At 37.4% G+C, this 26,740-nt stretch overlaps 1 non-coding gene across 1 annotated transcript; it reads right to left on the reverse strand.

Annotated features, from left to right (window-relative positions):
• Positions 1 to 21,600: 21,600 nt before the first annotated feature.
• LOC112768269 (small nucleolar RNA R71) lies at positions 21,601 to 21,708 on the reverse strand. Its single transcript, XR_003185706.1, has one exon. It is a non-coding gene; the product is annotated as a small nucleolar RNA R71 (small nucleolar RNA).
• Between the last annotated feature and the right edge of the window lie 5,032 nt (positions 21,709 to 26,740).

Raw genomic sequence — 26,740 nt, forward strand, 5'->3', positions numbered from 1 at the left:
ATCTTTTGGAAATATTTAGTTTTATCTTTGGATTATCTTTTGATCCTTGGATCACGTTTTAGGGGCTGGCCATTCGGCCATGCCTGGACTTTCATCACTTATGTATTTTCAACGGTAGAGTTTCTACACACCATAAATTAAGGTGTGGAGCTCTGCTATTCCTCAGGAATTAATGCAAAGTACTATTGTTTTTCTATTCAATTCAAGCGTATTTCTTCTCTAAGATATTCATTCGCACACAAGAACATGATGAATGTGATGATTATGTGGCGCTCATTATCATTCACACTTATGAACGCGTGCCTGACAAACACTTCCGTTCTACATGCAAACAAGCTTGAATGCGTATCTCTTAGCCTTCTGATCGTGAGATCAGAGTCTTCGTGGTATAGGCTAGAATTATTGGCGGCCATTCTTGAGGTCCGGAAAGTCTAAACCTTGTCTGTGGTATTCCGAGTAGGATCCGGGAAGGGATGGCTGTGACGAGCTTCAAACTCGCAAGTGCTAGACGTAGTGACAGACGCAAAAGGATTACTGAATCCTATTCCAGTATGATCAAGAACCAACAGATGAATAGCCGTGCGGTGACAGCGCATCTTGGACCATTTTCACTGAGAGGATGGGAAGTAGCCATTGACAATGGTGATGCCCTACACAAAGCTTGCCATAGAAAGGAGTGGGAATGATTGGATGAAGACAGCAGGAAAGCAGAAGTTCAGGAGGAATGAAAGCATCTCTATACGCTTATCTGAAATTCTCACCAATGAATTACATAAGTATCTTTATCCCATTTTATGTTTTATTTATATTTTAATTATTAAAACTCTATAACCATTTGAATTCGCCTGACTGAGATTTACAAGGTGATCATAGCTTGCTTCAAGCCGACAATCTCTGTGGGATCGACCCTTACTCACGTAAGGTTTATTACTTGGACGACCCAGTGCACTTGCTGGTTAGTTGTGCGAAGTTGTGACAAAGTGTGTGAATTACGTTCCGAGCACCAAGTTTTTGGCGCTGTTGTTAAGGATCACAATTTCGTGCACCAGTAGCCATTGACAACGGTTATACCCAACATACAGCTTGCCATGGAAGGGAGTATGAATGATTGGATGAAGACAATAGGAAAGCAGAAGTTCAGGAGGAACAAAGCATCTTCATATGCTTATCTGAAATTCTCACCAATGAATTACATAAGTATCTCTATCTTATTTTATATTTTATTTATATTTAATTATCAAAATCCCATAACCATTTGAATCTGCCTGACTGAGATTTACAAGATGACCATAGCTTGCTTCAAGCCAACAATCTCCGTGGGATCGACCCTTACTCACGTAAGGTTTATTACTTGGACGACCCAGTGCACTTGCTAGTTAGTTGTGCGGATTTGTGACAAAGAGTTGAGATTACATTTGTGCGTACCAAGTTGTTGGCGCCGTTTTAGAGATCACAATTTCGTGCACCACTGATGAGCGGATAATTTATACGGTTTTTGGCATTGTTTTTAGTATGATTTAGTTAGTTTTCATTATATTTTTATTAGTTTTTAATTAAAAATCACATTTCTGGACTTTACTATGAGTTTGTGTGTTTTTCTGTGATTTCAGATATTTTCTGGCTGAAATTGAGGAACCTGAGCAAAAATCAGATTCAGAGGTTGAAGAAGGACTGCAGATGCTGTTGGATTCTGACCTCCCTGCACTCAAAGTGGATTTTCAGGAGCTACAGAACTCCAAATGGCGTTCTTGCAATTGCGTTGGAAAATAGACATCCAGGGTTTTCCAGAAATATATAATAGTCCATACTTTGAATAAGGATTGATGACATAAACTGGCGTTCAACGCCAGTTCCATGCTGCATTCTGGAGTCAAACGCCAGAAACAAGTTGCAAAGTGGAGTTCAACGCCAGAAACAGGCTACAAACTGGCATTCAACTCCAAAAGAAGCCTCTACACGTGTAAAGCTCAATGCTCAGCCCAAGCACACACCAAGTGGGCCCCGGAAGTGGATTTCTGCATCATTTACTTATTTCTGTAAACCCTAGTAACTAGTTCAGTATAAATAGGACTTTTTACTATTGTATTTACATCTTTGGATTATCTTTTGATCCTTTGATCATGTTTGGGGGCTGGCCTCTCGGCCATGCCTGGACCTTCACCACTTATGTATTTTCAATGGTAGAGTTTCTACACACCATAGATTAAGGTCTGGAGCTCTGCTGTTCCTCAAAGATTAATGCAAAGTACTACTATTTTTCTATTCAATTCAACTTATTCCGCTTCTAAGATATTCATTCGCATTTCAACATGATGGATGTGATGATCGTAACAGTCATAATCATTTTCAACTTATGAACGCGTGCCTGACAACCACTTCCGTTCTACCTTAGATTGAATGGATATCTCTTGGATATCTAATACAGGGGACCGAGTTCGAGTTATTAGTGTCTTCGTGGTATAAGTTAGAACCCATGGATGGCCATTCCTGAGATCCGGAAAGTCTAAACCTTGTCTGTGGTATTCTGAGTAGGATCTGGGAAGGGATGGCTGTGACGAGCTTCAAACTCGCGAGTGCTGGGCGTAGTGATAGACGCAAAAGGATCAATGGATCCTATTCCAGTATGATCGAGAACCGACAGATGATTAGCCGTGCCGTGATAGAGCATTTGGACCTTTTTCACTGAAAGGATGGGATGTAACCATTGACAACGGTGATGCCCTACATAAAGCTTGCCATGGAAAAGAGTAGGATTGATTGGATGAAGACAGCAGGAAAGTAGAGGTTCAGAGGGACGAAAGCATCTCTATACGCTTATCTGAAATTCTCACCAATGAATTACATAAGTACCACTATTGTAACGACCCAATTTCTGGTACGTCATGATCATACTAGAAACTGAGCACTACCAACTTGTCTTCCTAATTATTATCTATTATTTATTATATGAGCTTGATTCGTTGTTAAAAGCGTAGTTATTTTGTGAGGTACTTTTTATTTTTTTTAAAACGTTTGGATTAAAAACAGAATCATTTATAATCAATCCAAAATAGTAACAGATAAATAATATCTATATACATATATATACATACAACATCTCAGGTCCTGACCTGTTCAAGAAGTCCCTAAGCTGGCGCCCAGGCTAGCCTAGACTCTATACACACCTAGTCCCTCTAAACTACTAAAGTGAGGGAAAGTACGTTCTAGGTCTTCAAAACTCAAGTCAGGTGGATCGTCATCAAAAGGTGGAAGGTCGTCTACTAATCCTCTGCACGATCATATGTCATCTAAGAGCGTCTCTCAAGTACTTCATCGAGTGGCCACATAACAGCAACATCGTACGGAGGACCTAGGTTAAAGTTTGTAGATAAGTAGGGTGAAGATGTTGGCTGGTCTCACAGTATATACATATAAACAGAAACGGAGTTCACTCTAGACTCAGCAGACTACCTAGAGCGAAATCCTTTTTGCGAACGGTCGTCAGTGAACTACGGAAGGGTACTCATGCTTCCATCTGAAGGGGGAAGGGAGAGAGAAGGAGTAAGTATTGGGGATTTCTTAGTAGGGTCGGGGTTATTAGTTAAGTTCATTAATTTGGGGTCGATTAGCAGTCAAATAACATAATATAGCGAGGCAGTAAATAGAAAATAAAGATAGAAAGAGAAAGTAGAGACAACAGAAAGTAGAACACAAACAAAAGAATACAAGAAAATAAAACACAGAAATAGCATGCAAGCAGACAAACATAAAGAAATAGACCACACTCAGAAAGGAATGCAACAGAGAATGATGTGCAAACAGGAATGATGCATGTCTAGCCCTAGTGCAGGTAATGAGCTCATCTGTCGGTTACTAACCCGCTCCCGACGTTATCTAGCAACCTCTGTCTGGATAAGGCTTTCCTATTAGCTATACCCCTGTGTACAGGAAATAACCCCTCTGCCACCACAGGGTCCACTGCACGCAGGAAATAACACATCTGCCACTGCAGGGATGTATGCCGACACACCTTCTGTATACAGGAAATAACCCCTCTACCACTACAGAAATGGAACAGGTGGTCACGGTACTTCTGTAGCAGGAAATGACCCCTCTGCCTTACAGAAATAAAATGTGGATCTGTACCGCAAGAAAGCGTTCTCAGTGTTCGCACCACTATCTATCTGACTGCCTCCACGCAGTAGATCATCATACAAGTATATCCGGGTTGCCTTAGCGCAACAAATGAATAAACACATCTCTTGGGCCTACAGAAATAGCACTCCCGTAAGTGAACTTTGGCTTACAGGGATAGTCTAAACACAACACAACAACTTTCTGTAGGTGAACTTCGGCCTACAGAAATAACACCTCTGTAAGTGAACTTCGGCTTACAGAAATAGGGCCCCTGTAAGTGAACTTCGGCTTACAGGAATAATATAAACAGAACAGAACAACTTTCTGTAGGTGAACTTTGGCCTACAGAAATGGCACCTCTGTAAGTGAACTTCGGCTTACAGAAATGGCGCCCCTGTAAGTGAACTTTAGCTTACAGGTATCACAACTCTCTGTAGGTGAACTTCGGGCTACAGGAGCAACACCCTGAGATACACAATTGATATTCACTGCAGGTGAACTTCGGCCAACAGGAATAACAACTCACTGTAGGTGAACTTGGGCGTACAGGACCTCTAGGGCCAATGGAAAAGCAGCAGATGAACATCCAACAGAACATCATGCTACAGGGCTTAACTCTTTATTCTTATACTCTTCTCTTTATATCTCTTTACTCTATTCTGGTTTCTCTTTTCTCTGTATCTCTTTACTCTGTTTTAATTACTCTGTTATCTGTATCCTTTTTCTCTTCTCTGATTACTCTTTTCATCTGTATCTATATTATTCTTTTTCTCTTTATCTCTTTACTTTACTCTGGTTACTCTATTTTCTGTGTTTCTCTACTCTGCTCTGATTTCTCTGTTTAAAGTATGTATTTAAAGCTTATGTAAATTTCGGTATGAATAGTTTGTCTGTCCCAAGTATAGGTTCATTAAGTCTATACTGAAACAGTTTAACTTTTCATATAATACCTAACCCTAGTCGCAACTCAAGTACTAACTAAGTTGCCCTAGTTTGTTCACGAGTCTCTGTCTGTTTTTCTGTCATTAAAATTTTACAGACTTTTTCTTTGGTTTTTATCTTTTCTTTAACTTTTATCTTTTCTTTATCTTTGCCTCACTATCATGTTATTACCACTCCCTAAGTGTTTTATGAAGGTAATTATGAGATTCTGCACTTAAAGTTGTCTTTCTAAAGCTTTTACAAAAAACTGCCTTTTCCGCATTATTTTATTATTTTTATTAAAATATTATTTTTAATTAAATATTATTATTTAATATTTTATTATTATTTATTATTTTAATACTAAATTTTCGAAAATTAACTTACTTTTACTTTTAACCTTTAAAATTCACTTTTTACCACCCGTAACTTTTAATATTTCTACTTTTACCACCCTAACTTTCAGAAATTACCATATAACCCCTCAAACACCAAATTAATTACTTTCTTGCCCTTTTATGAATCAAAAAGGTGTTCTTCATTGTTCTTCACCACACTCAAAGTGTTCTTCATGTTCTTCTTAAATTCTTCAGATTCTTTCTCAGTTTTTACCCGTTTTTCAGTCTTTTTAGCAACCGATTTTTACTATAATTCATAATAAATTAGCAGCCACTAAAACCCCATCTTTTCTACATGATTTTAACACAAATTGAACCTCAATTTAAGTTTAGGGTTTCGTTTTTCCATCTGCCCAAGAACATGAACTTTAAAGCTTAAATTTCATCAAATTTCATCAAAATTTTACCAAATTTTCACCAAGAATCAATCATATATGCAACCAATTATTAGCACAGCCAAATAATACAACATTCACACAACTCAAACACAAATAATCAAGATTAATTTCGTGACACCCAACCTGGTTTTGCTGCTCCTAATTCGGTTAAACTTTCAGGTGGTCCTTGAGCACTTTTTCCTCTTAAATCACATCAAAAACAACTTTAAATCCAAAAACTCTCAACTGACCAAATCTCACTCAGTATGTTAGGAAGAGATATCTCACCTTAGACTTGCTGGAAATTCATGTTTCTTGGCCCTCAAGTCAAGTTAAGCATGATTCCTAAGGAAGAACATCAAGAAAACACATGTTTTGCATGGTTTTCCTTGAAAACCGAATTGAAATGGGAGAGAGACAGCCATCTCACCTTATTTCCATCCTTGATAAGTTACATGGTTATGTAGAGGAAGAAGAGAGGATCATTTTGGTGAAATCGGAGTTTTGATTTGAGTTTTAGTTCAGAAGAAATCAAGCTTTGAAGATTAAGTGTTCATGAAAGTTTCTCTCTTTTCTCTCTTGTTATTTTCGGCCAAAATGATGAAATGAGACAGCCTTGGAGGTCTTGGGGGTGTAGGGTGAGTTGTGATTGGTTGGCTTGGAGGTGGGTTAAAATAATATTAAAATATCTCAGGTGTATAACTACTAAAACTAGATGTATCGGAACACTTGTAAAAACATCTCTAAAAATTATTTTCTGAGCTACTAGCATAAATGACACTAGTAACATATTTATTATGAGAATAAAACATGTATAATGAGGCCTTAGCGTTGCTAAAGTCATCAGAGAGTGCTGGTGCTAAGCTGCACCAGTAAATCGTAAACCCGGTTAAATTGATTTTCTGTTTTTAACTAAAACAGACCATGTAACCTTATAATATCATTCAAGCATTTTCTAATACTAATATAATGATAATATTATACTATTATCTCTCTCCTCTCATGAATCGAGTCCGGTTCGTCAAACAGAGACTATTTATGAAAATCAGAATCAAAACTGCCAATCGATACGGTTCAAAAACTAGGTTCTTCGTGACCGCGTTATCGAACTTGCCTCGGAGAAGGTTCTAGCTTAAGGATGACATAATGACAATGAGGATCTAGATACTTGTTGATACAGAAGAGGTATTCCCTTTACTGATCTTCTGGCGAAATCCGTGCCTTCGGAAAAGATCTCGCATACTCGAAAATCAGGGTTGTTACATTCTACCCTCCTAAAAGAAAATTTTGCCCTCAAAATTTCAGCCGCGTGCAAGAATCCATCTTCAAGAAGTCTATTTCCTTCAAGCCATCCTAACGAAGAGATCAGATCATTCCTTACAGCATCTAAATATCACATAGTCATGGCGATGGAGATCATAACAGCTATAAGAATAGTTGTGCCTCTCACGAATTTGTCGTTCGGAACTCGATTAAACCATGCCTATTCACAGTCATTGAGGTCTTATCCGCACCAAACAATTAATATTAAGGTGATCAGTCTTAATATCTCAAGTTAGGCATGAACATTCCCAAAATGAGCACTCATAGACATTCATGCCAAATGTATCTTGAAGATACCCTAACAGCATGGGACACACAAGCAGAGTATGCAATGAAGCATAATCAGTCCAAATTTCTGTAAACAGCATGGGAACGAACTGCTCTGATATAATGATAATATTATACTATTATCTCTCTCCTCTCATGAATCGAGTCTGGTTCGTCAAACAGAGACTATTTACAAAAATCAAAATCAAAACTGCCAACCGATATGGTTCAAAAACTAGGTTCTTCGTGACCGCGTTATCGAGCTTGGCTCGAAAAAGGATCTAGCTTAAGGATGACATAATGACAATGAGGATTGAGATACTTGTTGATACAGAAGAGGTATTCCCTTTACTGATCTTCTGGCAAAATCCGTGCCTTCGGAAAAGATCTCGCATACTCGAAAATCAGGGTTGTTACAACTATCCTATTTTATATTTTATTTATTTTCATCCACTATAATTTCTTAATACAATTTAATCCGCCTAACTGAGATTTACAAGGTGACCATAGCTTGCTTCAAGCCGACAATCTCTGTGGGATTGACCCTTACTCACGTAAGGTTTATTACTTGGACGACCTAGTGCACTTGCTGGTTAGTTGTACGAAGTTGTGAAACAGATATAAGATCATGAACGTGCGTATTGAGTTTTTAGTGCCGTTACCAAGGAATGGAATGATCACGATTTCGCACACCAACCACCTAACCATATCTTCAATAACCCTCTCAGTAGCGACTTCAGAGAAAGCCTTCTCGCAATTCTTGATGATGGTTTCAAGCAAGACGAGGGACAAAGAATCAAATCTTTCATGCTGCGACTTCAGAGAAACCCTAAACCACTGACGCCAGTGATGCATGTGACGCCAAGCTCAACGCAGGCACCACTGATCATTTCCTTCCGAATCCTGCTACTGATTCATGGATAAACACTAGATATGTCAATACTAGCAAAATGACGGTTGACGCTGACGGGTTGTCGCTAACGAGTGGCACTGATGAGTTACGCTGACGAGTGGTGCTGATGGTTGGCACGACGCGTGTGAGAGTGGGAGACGGTGGCGCGGGGCATGAGCGACGAGGGATGGATAGATGTAGGTGCTACGACGGGAGTGAAGTATGGGTTATGATGGGTTGAGAGAGTGAGATAGCGGCGTTGGGAGAGGGAATTATGGCTGTGTTAGGGTTGCAGCAATGAGAAGGGTGAGTGACGGCCTGCTAGGGTTAAAAGTGATTTTAGAAACCAACACTTCTAGTCTAGGGTTAAAAGATAAAATTTAGAAAAAAAAGTTAAGTGTGAAAAAAATGGGTGGAAAACTAAATTTTGGAAGGAGGGAACTCTATCGGTATACTTTTGTAGGGTGCCCAAATAAACATAGGATATGGTCATGCTTTAAAAAGGTGATAATTGAAAAACTAACTACCCACGCTTTTCAAGCATGCCGGTTTCTTTCTATGGAAAGTGTGGCAAAAAAGAGCGTGGCCAAATCACAAATCAGTGGCCACCCTCATAAAAGCGTGCCGACTTCTCTCTATTAAAGTATGGCAAAAAAAGCATTGCCAAATCACAAATAAGTGGCCACCTTCAATAAAGCGTGACCATTGACCACTTTTGGCCACGCTTTAAAAGTGTGGCAAGAAAAAAGTGTCCTGATATGCCTTTTTTCTTGTAGTGCAGGCACTGGCTGGGCGTTCAACGCACTGAAGGAGAGGCAAGTCTATTGTTGAACGCCAGCCAGGGGGAACTGGTTAGGCGTTGAACGCCCAGAGAGGAAGAACCGTCTGGCGTTGAACGCCAGAATGGATGCCATTCTGGGCGTTCAAACGCCCATGACAGGGTAAAAAGGACTTTGATTTTTTCTTTTTTTTTTCAAAACATATCTTTTCTATATCTTATCTTTTTAACCATATATTTTAAAACAAGATTCTTAAAACTATCATATTTCAACTTTAATTTCATTTCAAATTTAAAATCTTTTCAAATTTTTTTCAACATCTTTTCAAATCTTTTTTAAAATTTCATATCTTTTTCAATTTTTTTTAAATCTTTTTTCCAAATTTCATATCTTTTGCAATGCTTTTCTAAATCTCTTTATTTTTCTTTAAAATCTTTTTCATATCTTCTATCTTATCTTTTTCATATCTTTTAATTTTAAAAATCTTATCTTTTTCTATCTTTTACCAAAGTGTGAATCATATCTTATTTATCTTTTATCTATTTGAAATTCAAAATACCACCCTCCCCATCCCTATTTATACCATTCGGCCTCCCTTTTTCTCCTTCCATTCGAATTCTTTATCTTCTTTCCTTTCTTTTGCTCGAGGACGAGCAAACCTTTTAAGTTTGATGTGGAAAGAGCCCTTCTTTCTCACCCCATTCGAATTCCATGGCTCCAAAAAGTGGAAATCCCACTTCAAGAAACAAGAAAGAGGACAACCAGGTAGTTGTTTTCAAACTTTTCAGATTCTACATAAAGCAGCATGAAGAATTTTTTTATGAAATCATGTGCAATAGGACAGTGATCCCGGAAGCAAAATTTGAATTGAAAGAAGACTTGTACCCAAAGATCTAGGAGCAAATTCAAAAGAAAGGATGGGAGATTCTAGCTAATCCTGAGATTACTGTTGGAATAACAATGATCCAGAAATTCTATGCAAATCTATGGATGACAGATAAGCAAAAGAAAGATGGACAAGGATTCCATAATTTTCGCACCATGGTGCGAGGGAAGACTGATGAGGGAAAAGCAATTCCACACAAACTCACCGGCAAGTGTACCGGATCGCATCAAGTAGTAATAACTCACAAGAGTGAGGTCGATCCCACAAGGATTGAGGGATTGAGCAACTTTAGTATGGTGATGAATTTAGTTAAGCAAATATTTGATGAATTGAGTGAAATTTGATTTACAGAAGTGAAATTGCAAGTAAACTAAAGTGCAGAATGAAAATTTGCAGAATCTTAAAGTGCTGAAGGAGTAAATTGCAGAAACTTAAAGTGGAAGAAATTAAATGAGATGAAACTTAAATTGCAAGAAAGGTAAATAACTGAAACTTAAAGTGCAAGAAATTTAGATTGCAGAGTCTAGATTGCCAGAAAACTTAAATTGTATGAAGAATAAAGGGATTTGGGTGTTGGAAATAAAAACATAACTGGAAAATGTAAATTGCAGTAAATTAAAGAACTCTTAGATGAAGAAAGTCAGAAAATAGATCAATTAGGATTTTAGTTCCAAAATAGAAATGGAAAATTTGCAGCAGAATCAAAACAGAATAAAAACTTAGATCTCAATTTGCTCTCTTAACAAAACAGAAAAGAAGAAATTGCATAAGATAGAAAAACTAGGAAGAAAACTAAGATCAGATCTCTAATTCATAAAACTAGAAACAGGAAAAATAAAATAAAACTCCAAGGTGAAGAAAGTCAGAAGAATTCTCCAATCAGAGTTCCAAAACCAGAAACAAAAAATTAAAGTTGCAGCAGAAGAAAGGAAACGAATAGAAAGGAAAATTCAGATCTGATCTCTATTTCTAAAATTCTAAAATGAAAATTAAAAGAGAGTCCTCCTTGTGAAATCAAATTTCTCTCCATTTATACACTTTCCAGTTGTGGCATCAAGTACTTGGAGTGGGCTTTTTGGCCTGTGAAGAGGTGGATCAAAATGGCCTTTGATTGCTGCTTCCAGGGGAATGTTGCGTTCTCAAAGTGAGCGCATCGTTCATTCATCCACGCGTACGCGTCTCTGACGCGTGCACGTATCTGACACTGATAAACCCCATATTTAGGGTTTATCTTGTGTTGAATTTAGAGAGTTTTGTCAACCTTTCTCCTATTTATCCAATGAAATAGCATGGTTTTGTAAATTCTCCTTTAATTGTGCTTAAGAGTAAAAACATGCTTTTTAGGTCCTTAATTGTTTAATCTTGATTTACCTTTGATTCCATTAGATGCCTTGATATGTTTGTTAAGTAATTTCAGATTTAAGAGGCAAAGATTGGATCAATGGAATAAACGAAAAGCATGTAAAAATGGAGAACTCATGAAGAAATGAAGGAATCGCAAAAGCTGTCAAGCCGACCTCTTCGCACTTAAACGACCATAACTTGAGCTACAAAGGTCCAAATGATGCGGTTCAAGTTGCGTTGGAAAGCTAACATCCGCGGCTTCGAAATGATATAAGATTTGTCATAGTTGCATCGTGGATAGGGACGCGCACGTGCAGAGTACGCGTACGCATCGATGGTGCCACATGATTTACTTAATGCAACTCGTGGTCAGCGAATTCTAAAGCCTTGTGGGCCCAATCCAACTCATTTCTGATACTATTTAAGCCAAGGATTGAAGAGGGATGAGACATCTAGTCATTAGTTTAGTTTTATTTTAGTTTTAACATGCTTTAGTTAGTTTCTAGAGAGAGAAGCTCTCTCTTCTCTCTATAATTAGGAGTAGGTTAGATCTAGATTAGGAATTCTTAGATCTAGGTTAATTTCATGCTTTGATTTACTTTTCCTTTTGCAATTCTTCTTCTTCTACCTTTCCTCTCTCTAGTTTTACATTTAATTCTTGTAATCCTTTACTTTTATGTTGATGCTCTTTTGTTCTTCCATTTTTCTTTAATGCAATTTATCATTCATGTTCCTTTATTGTTGATTTGATTTGTTGTTATTTAATTCCTTGCAATTGAGTAGTGTAGATTTACATTCCTTGCAAATTTTACTATGCTTTCCTTTTATGCCTTCCAAGTGTTTGATAAAATGCTTGGTTGGATTTTAGAGTAAATTTTAATGCTCTTGGCTTGGGAAGGTAACTTAGGAACTCTTGAGTTGCTAATGTCCAAGTGATTGACGATTGGGAGCCATTAACTCTAGATCTCACTAATTGATTTGGTGGAGAACTAGGACTTATGGACTTGGATTGACATAGCTCACTTGACCTTCCTCTACTATTAGTTAGGGGTTAACTTAGTGGGTTGGTCCTTGCCAATTCTCATGTTGTGGTTAGTGATTAGGATAGAGATCCTTGACCACCAAACCTTGCCAAGACCTCTTTAGTTGTTAGTTTATTTTCATTTCCATTTACTTTTCATGCCTCTTATCAAAAACCCTAAATATAACTCATAACCAATAACAAGACACTTTATTGCAATTCCTAGGGAGAACGACCCGAGGTTCAATACTTCGGTTTATAAATTTAGGGGTTTGTTACTTATGACAAACAAATTTTTGTATGAAAGGATTGATGTTTGTTTAGAAACTATATTACAACGAGACTTGTTGTGAATTCTAAACCGTCAAAAGTCCTCTCGTCAAAATGGCGCCATTGCCGGGGAATTGCAATGGTGTTGTGTTATTGGTTATTGTACATATGTGAATACTGTGAATAGGTTGCTTGTTTGCTTTAGTAGTTAGATTTTATTTCCTTGTTTTTGTGCCTTCTATTTTTTGTTTTTGCTATCATGAATTCTCATTTTGGCTATGAGTTTGGTTCTCGTTGTGTTGTAGGAAATGTGGACTTTAATGACAACATGTGTCAAGGATGGAACACTTCAAGATGGGAGGAGCCTTAAGGAATTGATCACTCCTATTGGCAACAACCTCCGGATACCTATAGGTACAATCGCCATCCTAATGCATGTCAATTCAATGGCTATGATGAATCTTTTTATGACAATCAATTACCACCATCATATGCCTATGATTCTTATCCTCAACATGAACCTCAACTATACTCACAAGCCTTTCCATACCAAGCATCTTCCTATGACCCATATCCATCATATGACCAACCACTCATACCATATTCTTATGACCATTATGAGCAAGAACCTTTGGAACCACCACAACCTTTTCATGACTACTATGAAGAACCACCTCAATGCATACCATCTCCATACTCCTACCAAGAAGAACCACCTTCCTACTACGAACCCTCTCTCCAAAATGATGAACCCTCTTATCCACCCCAAGCCCCAATAGATGATTCTCTTACTTTGCTACTTCAAGGACAAGCGGATATGCAAAGGAACACCCTAGAGTTTGTGACTAACTTGACCAAGGTAGTGCATACTTTAGCCTGCCAATGCTTGAATACTCAAGGTGCTTCCATAGCCACATGTAAAAAATAAATTGAAGAGCATAACATGAAGGAGAGATTGAAAATTTCGGTGGAAAATGAGGGATGCCACTTTGTGTTAGAACAATTGGAGGAGCCTATGATCATTGAAGAAAAGGAAGAAGTGGTTGAAGATTTAGGAGATATTGAAAGTCCAAGGGAATGTAGCATCATGGAGCACTCTTCCAAGAAGCTTGATATTGATGTTGAAGAGGGTGCACAACCTCTAAGGCATATCGTCGTTGGAGACTTGGAAGTGGTTTATCAAGAGATGGATTCAATCATGGATGAATTTCTATCTACAAGTGAATCCTCTTCCATTGGACATGGAGTTGAAACTATAGAAGAATGTGCACAACCTCCCATACCCTTGGTGAGCAATGAGAAAGAGAGTGAATCGAAAGAGAGCTACCAAGAGGAAAAAGTTGGCATGGTGTATATCGAAATTGAAGAATATGAAGAGGTTGATCAAGAGGTAGATTCATTCATCAATAAATTCCTATCCAAAATTAAACCACCTCTCATTGGGCACGAAATCGAAGTTCTTGAAGACAACACCAAGCCAAGTGATAAAAGGGAAAATGTTGAAATTAAAGAGGCTTGCGAAGAGGTGGAAACAACTAAAGAAGAGCCTAAAGGAGTAGACCTCGCATTGTCTAAGTGTGAGGAGGTCTCCCTTCCCAAGTCACCATCCAACACAACATTCAAGTGGGTAAAATTCTTATCCCTAAGCTTTACTTTCTCACTTGAATATAGTTTGATTGAAAATGATGGTCAACTTAGAGCTCTTTGTGGAGTTAAGAGTAGGAAAGAGTTGTGTAGTGGTTGGAAATATCACTCTAAGTTCATGATGGTTGCATGCTCAAAGTTGTATAGTAATGATTGGTGGAGAACCAAATTGCATGGGTCTAGAAAGTTGTTTGGAACCTTCTTTGAGAATTCTCAGGTCATGCTACCTGGATGGAATAATGATGACCAACTTAAGGACGGGTGTCAAAACAAAGTGTGGGATCCCGGATCGCACAAGGGAAATCCAATTTGGGAGCTCATAGTTTGTGAAGAACTCCATCAAAGCTTGAAGATATTAAGATTGAAGAATGGAGCTTATTGGAGATTCAAGCATTGATGGATGTTTAAAGATAGCTTCAAGCACAAGCCTCCTTGATAAGAAGCTCCCCATAAGTCCAACTTAAGGACAATAAATAAAAGTGCTAGGTGGGAGACACCCCACCATAGTAAACTCTTTCCATTCTCTTGTATATATACTTAATAAGTGATTTGAGTTGCCCTTATAGGTAGTTTTCTTCTTTTCTATACTCTTATACATTTTGTTTTGATTGATAGGTTGTTGTAGTGAGTTTGATTAGTTTAGAGTGTTGTTAAAGTAGGTTGCTTGAAATGCAAGTTTTGTTTGTTTTGTCTTTAAAAATTTTTCAAAAAAAAAAAAAAAAACTTACAGCTTTTTGTTAAATTTGAATTTTGGTTGCTTTAGAATGTTTATAGGTTAGGAGAGTGTTAAATTCTATTTTATGCTTCTTAAAAAAAAAAAAAAACTCAATCCACGCTTAAGCACACTGTGCGCGCGCGCGTTGTAACAACCCTGATTTTCGAGTACATGAGATCTTTTCTGAAAGTACGGATTTCTCCAGAAGATCAGTAAAGGGAACACCTCTGTTATATCATCAAGCATATCAATCCTCATTATCATTATGTTATCCTTAAGTTAGAACCTCCTCTGAGGCAAGCTCGATAATGCAATCACGAAGAACCTTGTTTTTGAACCGTATCGGTTGGCAGTTTTGATTCTGATTTTCGTAAATAGTCTTTGTTTGATGAACCGGACTCGATTCATGAGAGGAGAGAGATAATAGTATAATATTATCATTATATTAGTATTATAAAATTCTTGAATGACATTATAAGGTTACCTGGTCTGTTTTTGTTAAAAACAGAAAATCGGTTTAACCGGGTTTACGGTTTACTGGTGCAGCTTAGCACCAGCACTCTCTGATGAATTTAGCAATGCTAAGGCCTCATTATACATGTTCTATTCTCATAATAAATATGTTACTAGTGTCATTTATTCTAGTAGCTAAGAAAATAATTTTTAGAGATGTTTTTACGAGTGTTCCGATACACCTAGTTTTAGTAGTTGTACACCAGAGATATTTTAATATTATTTTAATCCACCTCCAAGCCAACCAATCACAACTCACCTTACACCCCCAAGACCTCCAAGGCTGTCTCATTTCATCATTTTGGCCGAAAATAACAAGAGAGAAAAGAGAGAAACTTTCATGAACACTTAATCTTCAAAGCTTGATTTCTTCTGAACTAAAACTCAAATCAAAACTCCGATTTTACCAAAATGATCCTCTCTTCTTCCTCTACATAACCATGTCACTTATCAAGGATGAAAATAAGGTGAGATGACTGTCTCCCTCCCATTTTAATTCGGTTTTCAAGGAAAACCATGCAAAACATGTGTTTTCTTGATGTTCTTCCTTAGGAATCATGCTTAACTTGACTTGAGGGCCAAGAAACGTGAATTTCTAGCAAGTCTAAGGTGAGATATCTCTTCCTAACATACTGAGTGAGATTTGGTCAGTCGAGAGTTTTTGGATTTAAAGTTGTTCTTGATGTGATTTAGGAGGAAAAAGTGCTTAAGGACCACCTGAAAGTTTAACCGAATTAGGAGCAGCAAAACCAGGTAGGGATTGACGAATTTAATCTTGATTGATTGTGTTTGAGTTGTGTGATTATGATATGGTTTGGCTGTGCTTGAAATTGATTGTTTGTATGAGTAATTCTTGTTTAAATTTTGGTGAAAATTTGATGAAATTTGATGAAATTCAAGCTATGAATGTGTGTTCTTGTGGCTGCTGGAAAACGAAACCCTAGAGCTTTAATTGAGGTTCAATTTTTGTTAAAATCATGTAGAAAATATGGGGTTTTAGTGGCTGGAAATTTATTTTGAATTTTGGTAAAAATCGGTTGCTGAAAAGACTGAAAAACGGGTAAAAACAGAGAAAGAATTTGAAGAATATATGAAGAACACGAAGAACACTTTGAGTGTGGTGAAGAACATTGAAGAACACCTTTTAGATCTTAGAAAGGTCAAGGAAGTAAAATTTTTGGTGTTTAAGGGGTTATATGGTAATTTCTGGAAGTTAGGGTGGTAAAAGTAGAAATATTAAAAGTTACGGGTGGTAAAAAGTGAATTTTAAAGGTTAAAAGTAAAAGGTAAGTTAATTTTTGAAAATTTAGTATTAAAATAATAAATAATAATAAAATATTAAATAATAATATTTAATTAAAAATAATATTTTAATAAAAATAATAAAATAATACGGAAAAGGCAGTTTTCTGTAAAAACTTTAGAAAGACAACTTTAAGTGCAGAATCTCATAATTACCTTCATAAAATACTTAGGGAGTGGTAATAACATGATAGTGAGGCAAAGATAAAGAAAAGATAAAAAGTTAAAAAAAAGATAAAAACCAAATAAAAAGTCTGTAAAATTTTAATGACAGAAAAACAGACAGAGACTAGTGAACGAACTAGGGCAACTTAGTTAGTACTTGAGTTGTGACAAGGGTTAGGTGTTATATGAAAAGTTAAACTGTTTTAGTATAGACTTGATGAACCTATACCTGGGACAGGCTAACTATTCATACCGAAATTTACATAAGCTTTAAATACACATGTTAAACAGAGAAATCAGAGCAGAATAAAGTAACACAGAGCACAGAGTAGCCAGAGTAAAGTAAAGAGATACAAAGAGAAAAGAATAATATGATAAAGAGATATGGTTTGAGCCAAGATATTGTAGAAGTGAAAGATGTAAAGTTTGTATAGTATGATTGAACAGAGAAAGAAAGAGGTACTGCATAATAATGTGAAAATGATGATGAATAATGAGAATGATGATGAATGATGATAATGAGAATGATTATGTAATGATCTGCTGTGTTAAGGCAGTCAGATAGATAGTGGTACGACCACAGAACGTTTTCCAGTGTTACACAGTGATGAGCGGATAATTTATACGCTTTTTGGCATTGTTTTTAGTATGTTTTTAGTAGAATCTAGTAACTTTTAGGGATGTTTTCATTAGTTTTTATGTTAAATTCACATTTCTGGACTTTACTATGAGTTTGTGTGTTTTTCTGTGATTTCAGGTATTTTCTGGCTGAAATTGAGGGACTTGAGCAAAAATCAGATTCAGAGGTTGAAGAAGGACTGCTGATGCTGTTGGATTCTGACCTCCCTGCACTCAAAGTGGATTTTCTGGAGCTACAGAACTCAAAATGGCGCGCTTCTAATTGCGTTGGAAAGTAGATATCCAGGGCTTTTCAGCAATATATAATAGTCTATACTTTGGCCGAGCTTAGACGACGTAAAAGGGCTTTGAACACCAGTTCTATGCTGCTGTCTGGAGTTAAACGCCAGAAACACGTTACAAACCAGAGTTGAACGCCAGAAATACGTTACAATCTGGCGTTCAACTCCAGAAAGAGCCTCTGCACGTGTAACATTCAAGCTCAGCCCAAGCACACACCAAGTGGGCCCCGAAAGTGGATTTATGCATCAATTACTTACTTTTGTAAACCCTAGTAGCTAGTTTATTATAAATAGAACTTTTCACTATTGTATTAGACATCTTTGGACGCCTGGTTCTTAGATCATGGGGCTGGCCATTCGGCCATGCCTGAACCTTTCACTTATGTATTTTCAAACGGTAGAGTTTCTACACTCCATAGATTAAGGTGTGGAGCTCTGCTGTTCCTCAAAGATTAATGCAAAGTACTACTGTTTTGCTATTCAATTCAACTTATTCTGCTTCTAACATATTCATTCGCACTTCAACATGAATGTGATGAACGTGACAATCATCATCATTCCCTACGAACGCGTGCCTGACAACCACTTCCGTTCTACCTTAGATTGAATGAGTATCTCTTGGATCTCTTAATCAGAATCTTCGTGGTATAAGCTAGATTGATGGCGGCATTCATGAGAGTCCAGAAAGTCTAAACCTTGTCTGTGGTATTCTGAGTAGGACTCTGGGATTGAATGACTGTGATGAACTTCAAACTCGCGATTGCTGGGCGTAATGACAGACGCAAAAGGAGGGTGAATCCTATTCCAGCATGATCGAGAACCTCAGATGATTAGCCGTGCTGTGACAGAGCATTTGGACCATTCTCACAAGAGGATGGAACACAGCCATTGACAATGGTGATGCCTCCAGACGATTAGCCATGCAGTGACAGTGCATCGGACCATTTTCCAGAGAGGATCAAAAGTAGCCATTGACAATGATGATGTCCTTACATAAAGCCAGCCATGGAAAGGAGTAAGACTGATTGGATGAAGACAGCAGAAAAGCAGAGGTTCAGAGGAACGAAAGCATCTCTATGCGCTTATCTGAAATTCTCACCAATGATTTACATAAGTATTTCTATCTCTATTTTCTGTTTATTTATTTTCAAAAACTCCATAACTATTTTATATCCGCCTTACTGAGATCTTCAAGGTGACCATAGCTTGCTTCATACCAACAATCTCCGTGGGATCGACCCTTACTCACGTAAGGTTTATTACTTGGACGACCCATTGCACTTGCTGGTTAGTTGTATCGAAGTTGTGAATGAAAAACAATTTATTAAGATGTGCGCACAGAGTTTTTGGCGCCGTTGCCTGAGATCACAATTTCGTGCACCAAGTTTTTGGCGTCGTTGCCGGGGATTGTTCGAGTTTGGACAACTGACGATTCATCTTGTTGCTCAGATTAGGTAATTTTCTTTTTGTTTTATTTTCAAAAATTTTTCAAAAATCTTTCAAAAATTTTCTCCTTTGTTTTCGAAAAAAAAATAAAAAAAATGTTTTCAAAAATATGTTTTTTTTCTTCAGAATTTTTAAGAATGAATTCTAGTGTTTCATGATGATTTGTTGAATCCTGACTGGCTGTAAGCCATGTCTAATCTTTTGGACTGGGGTTTCAACTTATCATCACAAGAGCTTGTTGATTCTCACACACTTAGTTGCTCTATACATGGAAAGTATAAATATCTTCTAAAGCTTGACTGGCTATTAAGCCATGTGTAACCCTCAGATTGGAGCTTTAGAATAAAAGTACAAGATTCCTAGAATTCATATTAAAAATTTTGGAATCCTTATTTTTCTTTTTTTTTCAAATAATTTTCGAAAAATCCAAAAAAAAAATCATAAAATCATAAAAATCAAAAATATTTTGTGTTTCTTGTTTGAGTCTTGAGTCAGATTTTAAGTTTGGTGTCACTTGCATGTTCATCTTGCATTTTTTGAAAAAATTCATGCATTCATAGTGTTCTTCATGATCTTCAAGTTGTTCTTGGTAAGTCTTCTTGTTTGATCTTGATGTTTTCTTGTTTTGTGTCTTTTCTTGTTTTTCATATGCATTCTTGAAATCTTAGTGTCTAAACATGAAAGATTTCTAAGTTTGGTGTCTTGCATGTTTACTTGCATTAAAAATTTTTCAAAAATATGTTCTTGATGTTCATCATGATTTTCATAGTGTTCTTGGTGTTCATCTTGACATTCATAGCATTCTTGCATGCATTCATTGTTTTGATCCAAAAATCTTCATGCATTGCATCATTTTCATGTTTTTCTCTCATCATTAAAAATTCAAAAAATCAAAAAAATATCTTTCCCTTTTTCTCTCTTAAAATTTCAAAAATTAGATTTGACTTTTTCAAAAATTTTTAAAATCGAGTTGTTTTCTATGAGTCAAATCAAATTTTCAAATTTTATCTTTTTCAAAATCTTTTTCAAAAATCAAATCTTTTTCATTTTTCTTATCTATTTTTGAAAATTCCAAAAATATTTTTCAAAAATCTTTTTCCTAATTTTACATCATATTTTCGAAAATATCATCATCAATTAATGTTTTGATTCAAAAATTTCAAGTTTGTTACGTACTTGTTAAGAAAGATTCAAACTTTAAGTTCTAGAATCATATCTTGTGATTTCTTGTGAATCAAGTCATTAATTGTGATTTTAAAAATCAAATCTTTTTCAAAACTAATTTTAATCATATCTTTTCAAAAATATCTTTCTATCTTATCTTTTTCAAAATCATATCTTTTTCAAAAATTTGATTTTAAAATATCTTTTCTAACTTCCTATCTTCTTATCTTTTCAAAATTGATTTCAACTAACTAACTAACTTTTTGTTTGTTTCTTATCTTTTTCAAAACTACCTAACTAACTCTCTCTCTCTCTAATTTTCGAAAATATCTTTCCTCTTTTTCAAAATTTCTTTTTAATTAACTAATTATTTTAATTTTTGATTTTAATTTTCGAAAAATTACTAACCTTTTTCAAAAACTATTTTCGAAAATCACTAACTCTTTTTCAAAAATTATTTTCAAAAATCCTCTTTCTCTCTCATCTCATTCTATTTATTTATTTATTTACTAACATCTCTTCCTCACTCACCAAAAATCCGAACCCCCTCTCTCTCTCTGAGTTCAGATTTTCTCTTCTTCTTTTCTTCTACTCACACAGGGACCTCTATACTGTAGCAAAGAGGATCCCTATTATTATTATTTTTCTGTTCTCTCTTTTTCATATGAGCAGGAGCAAGGACAAGAATATTCTTGTTGAAGCAGATCCAGAACCTGAAAGGACTTTGAAGAGGAAACTAAAAGAAGCTAAATTACAACAAGCCAGCAAGAACCTTTCAGAAATTTTCGAACAGGAAGAGGAGATGGCAGCCAAAAATAATAATAATGCAAGGAGGATGCTTGGTGACTTTACTGCACCTAATTCCAATTTACATGGAAGAAGCATCTCCATCCATACCATTGGAGCAAACAATTTTGAGCTGAAACCTTTCAGTTCTTAACTGAATTCTTGCAGATCTGTGATACTGTTAAGACTAATGGAGTAGATCCTGAAGTCTACAGGCTCATGCTTTTCCCCTTTGCTGTAAGAGACAGAGCTAGAGTGTGGTTAGACTCTCAACCCAAAGATAGCCTGAACTCTTAGGATAAGCTGGTCAAGGCTTTCTTAGCCAAGTTCTTTCCTCCTCAAAAGCTGAGTAAGCTTAGAGTGGATGTTCAGACCGTCAGACAGAAAGAAGGTGAATCCCTCTATGAAGCTTGGGAGAGATACAAAGAACTGACCAAGAAGTGTCCTTCTGACATGCTTTCAGAATGGACCATCCTGGATATATTCTATGATGGTCTGTCTGAATTAGCTAAGATGTCATTGGATACTTCTACAGGTGGATCCATTCACCTAAAGAAAACGCCTGCAGAAGCTCAAGAACTCATTGACATGGTTGCAAATAACCAGTTCATGTACACTTCTGAGAGGAATCCTGTGAGTAATGGAACGCCTAATAAGAAGGGAGTTCTTGAAATTGATACTCTGAATGCTATATTGGCTCAGAATAAAATATTGACTCAGCAAGTCAATATGATTTCTCAGAGTCTGAATGGAATGCAAGCTATATCCAACAGTACTCAAGAGGCATCTTCTGAAGAAGAAGCTTATGATCCTGAAAACCCTGCAATAGCAGAGGTGAATTACTTGGGTAAACCATATGGAAACACCTATAATCCCTCATGGAGAAATCACCCAAATCTCTCATGGAAGGATCAACAAAAGCCTCAACAAGGCTTTAATAATGGTGGAAGAAACAGGTTTAATAATAGTAAACCTTTTCCATCATCTTCTCAGCAACAGACAGAGAACTCTGAACAAAATACCTCTAATTTAGCAAACTTAGTCTCTGATCTGTCCAAGGCCACTGTAAGTTTCATGAATGAAACAAGGTCTTCCATTAGAAATTTGGAAGCACAAGTGGGCCAGCTGAGTAAAAGGATCATTGAAATCCCTCCCTGTACTCTCCCAAGCAATACACAAGAAAATCCAAAAGGAGATTGCAAGGCCATTGAATTGATCACCATGGCCGAACCTGTAAGGGAAGAAGAGGACGTAAATCCCAGTGAGGAAGACCTCCTGGGACGTCCAGTGATCAATAAGGAGTTTCCCTCTGAGGAACCAAAGGAATCTGAGACTCATCTAGAGAACATAGAGATTCCATTAAACCTCCTTATGCCATTCATGAGCTCTGATGAATATTCCTCTTCTGAAGAGAATGAGGACATTACTGAGGAGCAAGTCACCAAGTACCTTGGTGCAATCATGAAGCTGAATGCCAAATTATTTGGTATTGAGACTTGGGAAGATGAACCTCCCTTGTTCACCAATGACCTAAGTGATCTGAATCAATTGACATTGTCTCAGAAGAAACAGGATCCTGGAAAGTTCTTAATACCTTGTACCATAGGCACTATGACCTTTGAGAAGGCTCTATGTGACCTTGGGTCAGGGATAAACCTCATGCCCCTCTCTGTAATAGAGAAACTGGGAATCTATGGGGTGCAAGCTGCTAAAATCTCATTAGAAATGGCAGACAATTCAAGAAAACAGGCTTATGGACAACTAGAGGACGTGTTAGTAAAAGTTGAAGGCCTTTACATCCCTGCTGATTTCATAGTCCTGGATACTGGGAAGAATAATGATGAATCCATCATCCTTGGAAGACCCTTCCTAGCCACAGCAAGAGCTGTAATTGATGTTGACAGAGGTGAACTAGTCCTTCAATTGAATGAGGACTCCCTTGTGTTTAAAACTCGAGGTCATCCTTCTGTAAACATGGAGAGGAAGCATAAAAAGCTTCTCTCACTATAGAGTCAACCAGAGCCCCCACAGTCAAACTCTAAGTTTGGTGTTGGGAGGCCACAACCAAACTCTAAGTTTGGTGTTGGGAAGTCTCAACAATACTCTGAACATCTGTGAGGCTCCATAAGAGCCCATTGTCAAGCTATTGACATTAAAGAAGCGCTTGTTGGGAGGCAACCCAATTTTTATTTATCTAATTTTATTTTTCTTGTTCTTTCATGTTTTATTAGGTTCATGATCATGTGGAGTCACAAAATAAATATAAAAATTGAAAACGGAATCAAAAACAGCAGAAGAAAAATCACACCCTGGAGGAAGACCTTACTAGCGTTTAAACGCCAGTAAGAAGCATCTGGCTGGCGTTCAACGCCAGAACAGAGCATGGTTCTGGCACTGAACGCCTAAAATAGGCAGCATCTGGGCGTTTGAACGCCAGAATTGCACCCTGGAGAAGAGCTGGCGCTGAACGCCCAGAACAAGCATGGTTCTGGCGTTCAACGCCAGAAATGGGCAACAAATGGGCGTTCAACGCCCAGAACAAGCACCAATCTGGCACTAAACGCCCAGAGTTGTGTGCAAGGGCATTTTGCATGCCTAATTTGGTGCAAGGTTGTAAATCCTTGAACACCTCAGGATCTGTGGACCCCACAGGATCACCTCAGGATTTGTGGATCCCACAGGATCCCCACCTACCTCCACTCACTTCTTCTCACCCCTCTTTCACACAATCCCATAAACACTCTTCCCCAAAAATCTTCACCAATCACCTCAATCTCTCTTCCCTATCACCACTTCACCACTCACATCCATCCACTCCTCCCCATAAACCTACCTCATTAACTCCACCTACCTTCAAAATTCAAAATCAATTTCCCACCCAAACCACCCTATATGGCCGAACCTTACCCCCCCTCCCTTCCCTATATATAGCCCTCCATTCTTCCTCATTTTCACACAACACAACACTCTCTTCCCCTTCTTGGCCGAATACACCTCTCCCTCCTCTCCTCCGTATTTTCTTCTTCTTCTTCATCTATTCTTTCTTTTCTTGCTCGAGGGCGAGCAGTATTCTAAGTTTGGTGTGGTAAAAGCATAAGCTTTTTGTTTTTCCATTACCATTGATGGCACCCAAGACCGGAGAATCCTCTAGAAAAGGGAAAGGGAAGACAAAAGCTTCCACCTCCGAGTCATGGAAGATGGAAAGATTCATCTCCAAAGCTCATCAAGGCCACTTCTATGATGTTGTGGTCAAGAAGAAGGTGATCCCCGAGGTCCCTTTCAAACTCAAGAGAAATGAATATCCGGAGATCTGACATGAAATCTAAAGAAGAGGTTGGGAAGTTCTAACAAAACCCATCCAACAAGTCGGCATCCTAATGGTTCAGGAGTTCTATGCCAATGCATGGATCACTAGGAACCATGATCAAAGTAAGAACTCGAATCCAAAGAACTACATTACAATGGTTCGGGGGAAATACTTAGATTTTAGTCCGGAAAATGTGAGGTTGGCATTTAACTTGCCTATGATGCAAGGAGATGCACGCCCCTACACTAGAAGGGTCAACTTTAATTAAAGGTTGGACCAAGTCCTCATGGACATATGTGTGGAAGGAGCTCAATGGAAGATTGACTCCAAAGGCAAGCCGGTTCAACTAAGAAGACTGGACCTCAAGCCTGTAGCTAGAGGATGGTTAGAGTTTATCCAACGCTCCATCATCCCCACTAGCAACCAATCTGAAGTTACTATGGATCGGGCCATCATGATTCATAGCATCATGATTGGAGAGGAAGTAGAAGTTCATGAAGTCATCTCCCTTGAACTCTACAAAATAGCCGAAAAGCCCTCCCCTGGGGCAAGGCTAGCTTTTCCTCATCTTATTTGCCATCTATGTTACTCAGCTGGAGCTTTCATAGAAGGAGACATTCCCATTGAGGAAGAGAAGCCCATCACTAAGAAAAGGATGGAGCAAGCAAGAGAGCCCATTCATGGATCTCAAGAGACACATGAAGCTCATCACCATGAGATCCCGAAGATGCCTCAAATGCATTTTCCTCCACAAAACTATTGGGAGTAAATCAACACCTCCCTAGGAGAATTAAGTTCCAACATGGGACAACAAAGGGTGGAACATCAAGAGCACTCCATCATCCTTCATGAAATAAGAGAAGATCAAAAAGCAACGAGGGAGGAGCAACAAAGACAAGGAAGAGACATAGAAGAGCTCAAGGACATCATTGGTTCCTCAAGAAGGAAACGCCACCATCACTAAGGTGGACTCATTCCTTGTTCTTACATTCTCTGTTTTTCGTTTTCTATGTTAAGTGCTTATCTATATTTGTGTCTTCATTACATGATCATTAGTATTTAGTAACTATGTCTTAAAGTTATGAATGTCCTATGAATCCATCACCTCTCTTAAATGAAAAATGTTTTAATTCAAAAGAACAAGAAGTACATGAGTTTCGAATTTATCCTTGAACTTAGTTTAATTATATTGATGTGGTGACAATGCTTCTTGTTTTCTGAATGAATGCTTGAACAGTGCATATGTCTTTTGAAGTTGTTGTTTAAGAATGTTAAATATGTTGGCTCTTGAAAGAATGATGACAAGGAGACATGTTATTTGATAATCTGAAAAATCATAAAAATGATTCTTGAAGCAAGAAAAAGTAGCAAAGAACAAAGCTTGCAGAAAAAAAAATAGCGAAAAAAAATATAGAAAAAAAAGAGAAAAAGCAAGCAGAAAAAGTCAGAGCTCTTAAAACCAATAGGCAAGAGCAAAAAGCCAGTAGCCCTTAAAACCAAAAGGCAAGGGTAATAAAAAGGATCCCAAGGCTTTGAGCATCAGTGGATAGGAGGGCCTAAAGGAATAAAATCCTGGCCTAAGCGGCTAAACCAAGCTGTCCCTAACCATGTGCTTGTGGCGTGAAGGTGTCAAGTGAAAACTTGAGACTGAGCGGTTAAAGTCAAGGTCCAAAGCAAAAGAAGATTGTGCTTAAGAACCTGGACACCTCTAATTGGGGACTTTAGCAAAGCTGAGTCACAATCTGAAAAGGTTCACCCAATTATGTGTCTGTGGCATTTATGTATCCGGTGGTAATACTGGAAAACAAAGTGCTTAGGGCCACGGCCAAGACTCATAAAATAGCTGTGTTCAAGAATCATCATACTGAACTAGGAGAATCAATAACACTATCTGAACTCTGAGTTACTATAGATGCCAATCATTCTGAACTTCAATGGATAAAGTGAGATGCCAAAACTATTCAAGAGGCAAAAAGCTACAAGTTCCGCTCATTTAATTGGAGCTATGTTTCATTGATAGTTTGGAATTTATAGTATATTCTCTTCTTTATATCCTAGTTGATTTTCAGTTGCTTGGGGACACGCAACAATTTAAGTTTGGTGTTGTGATGAGCGGATAATTTATACGCTTTTTGGCATTGTTTTTAGTATGTTTTTAGTAGAATCTAGTTACTTTTAGGGATG

The sequence above is a fragment of the Arachis hypogaea genome, chromosome 17, assembly GCF_003086295.3.
Source record: "Arachis hypogaea cultivar Tifrunner chromosome 17, arahy.Tifrunner.gnm2.J5K5, whole genome shotgun sequence".
Classification (NCBI taxonomy): domain Eukaryota; kingdom Viridiplantae; phylum Streptophyta; class Magnoliopsida; order Fabales; family Fabaceae; genus Arachis; species Arachis hypogaea.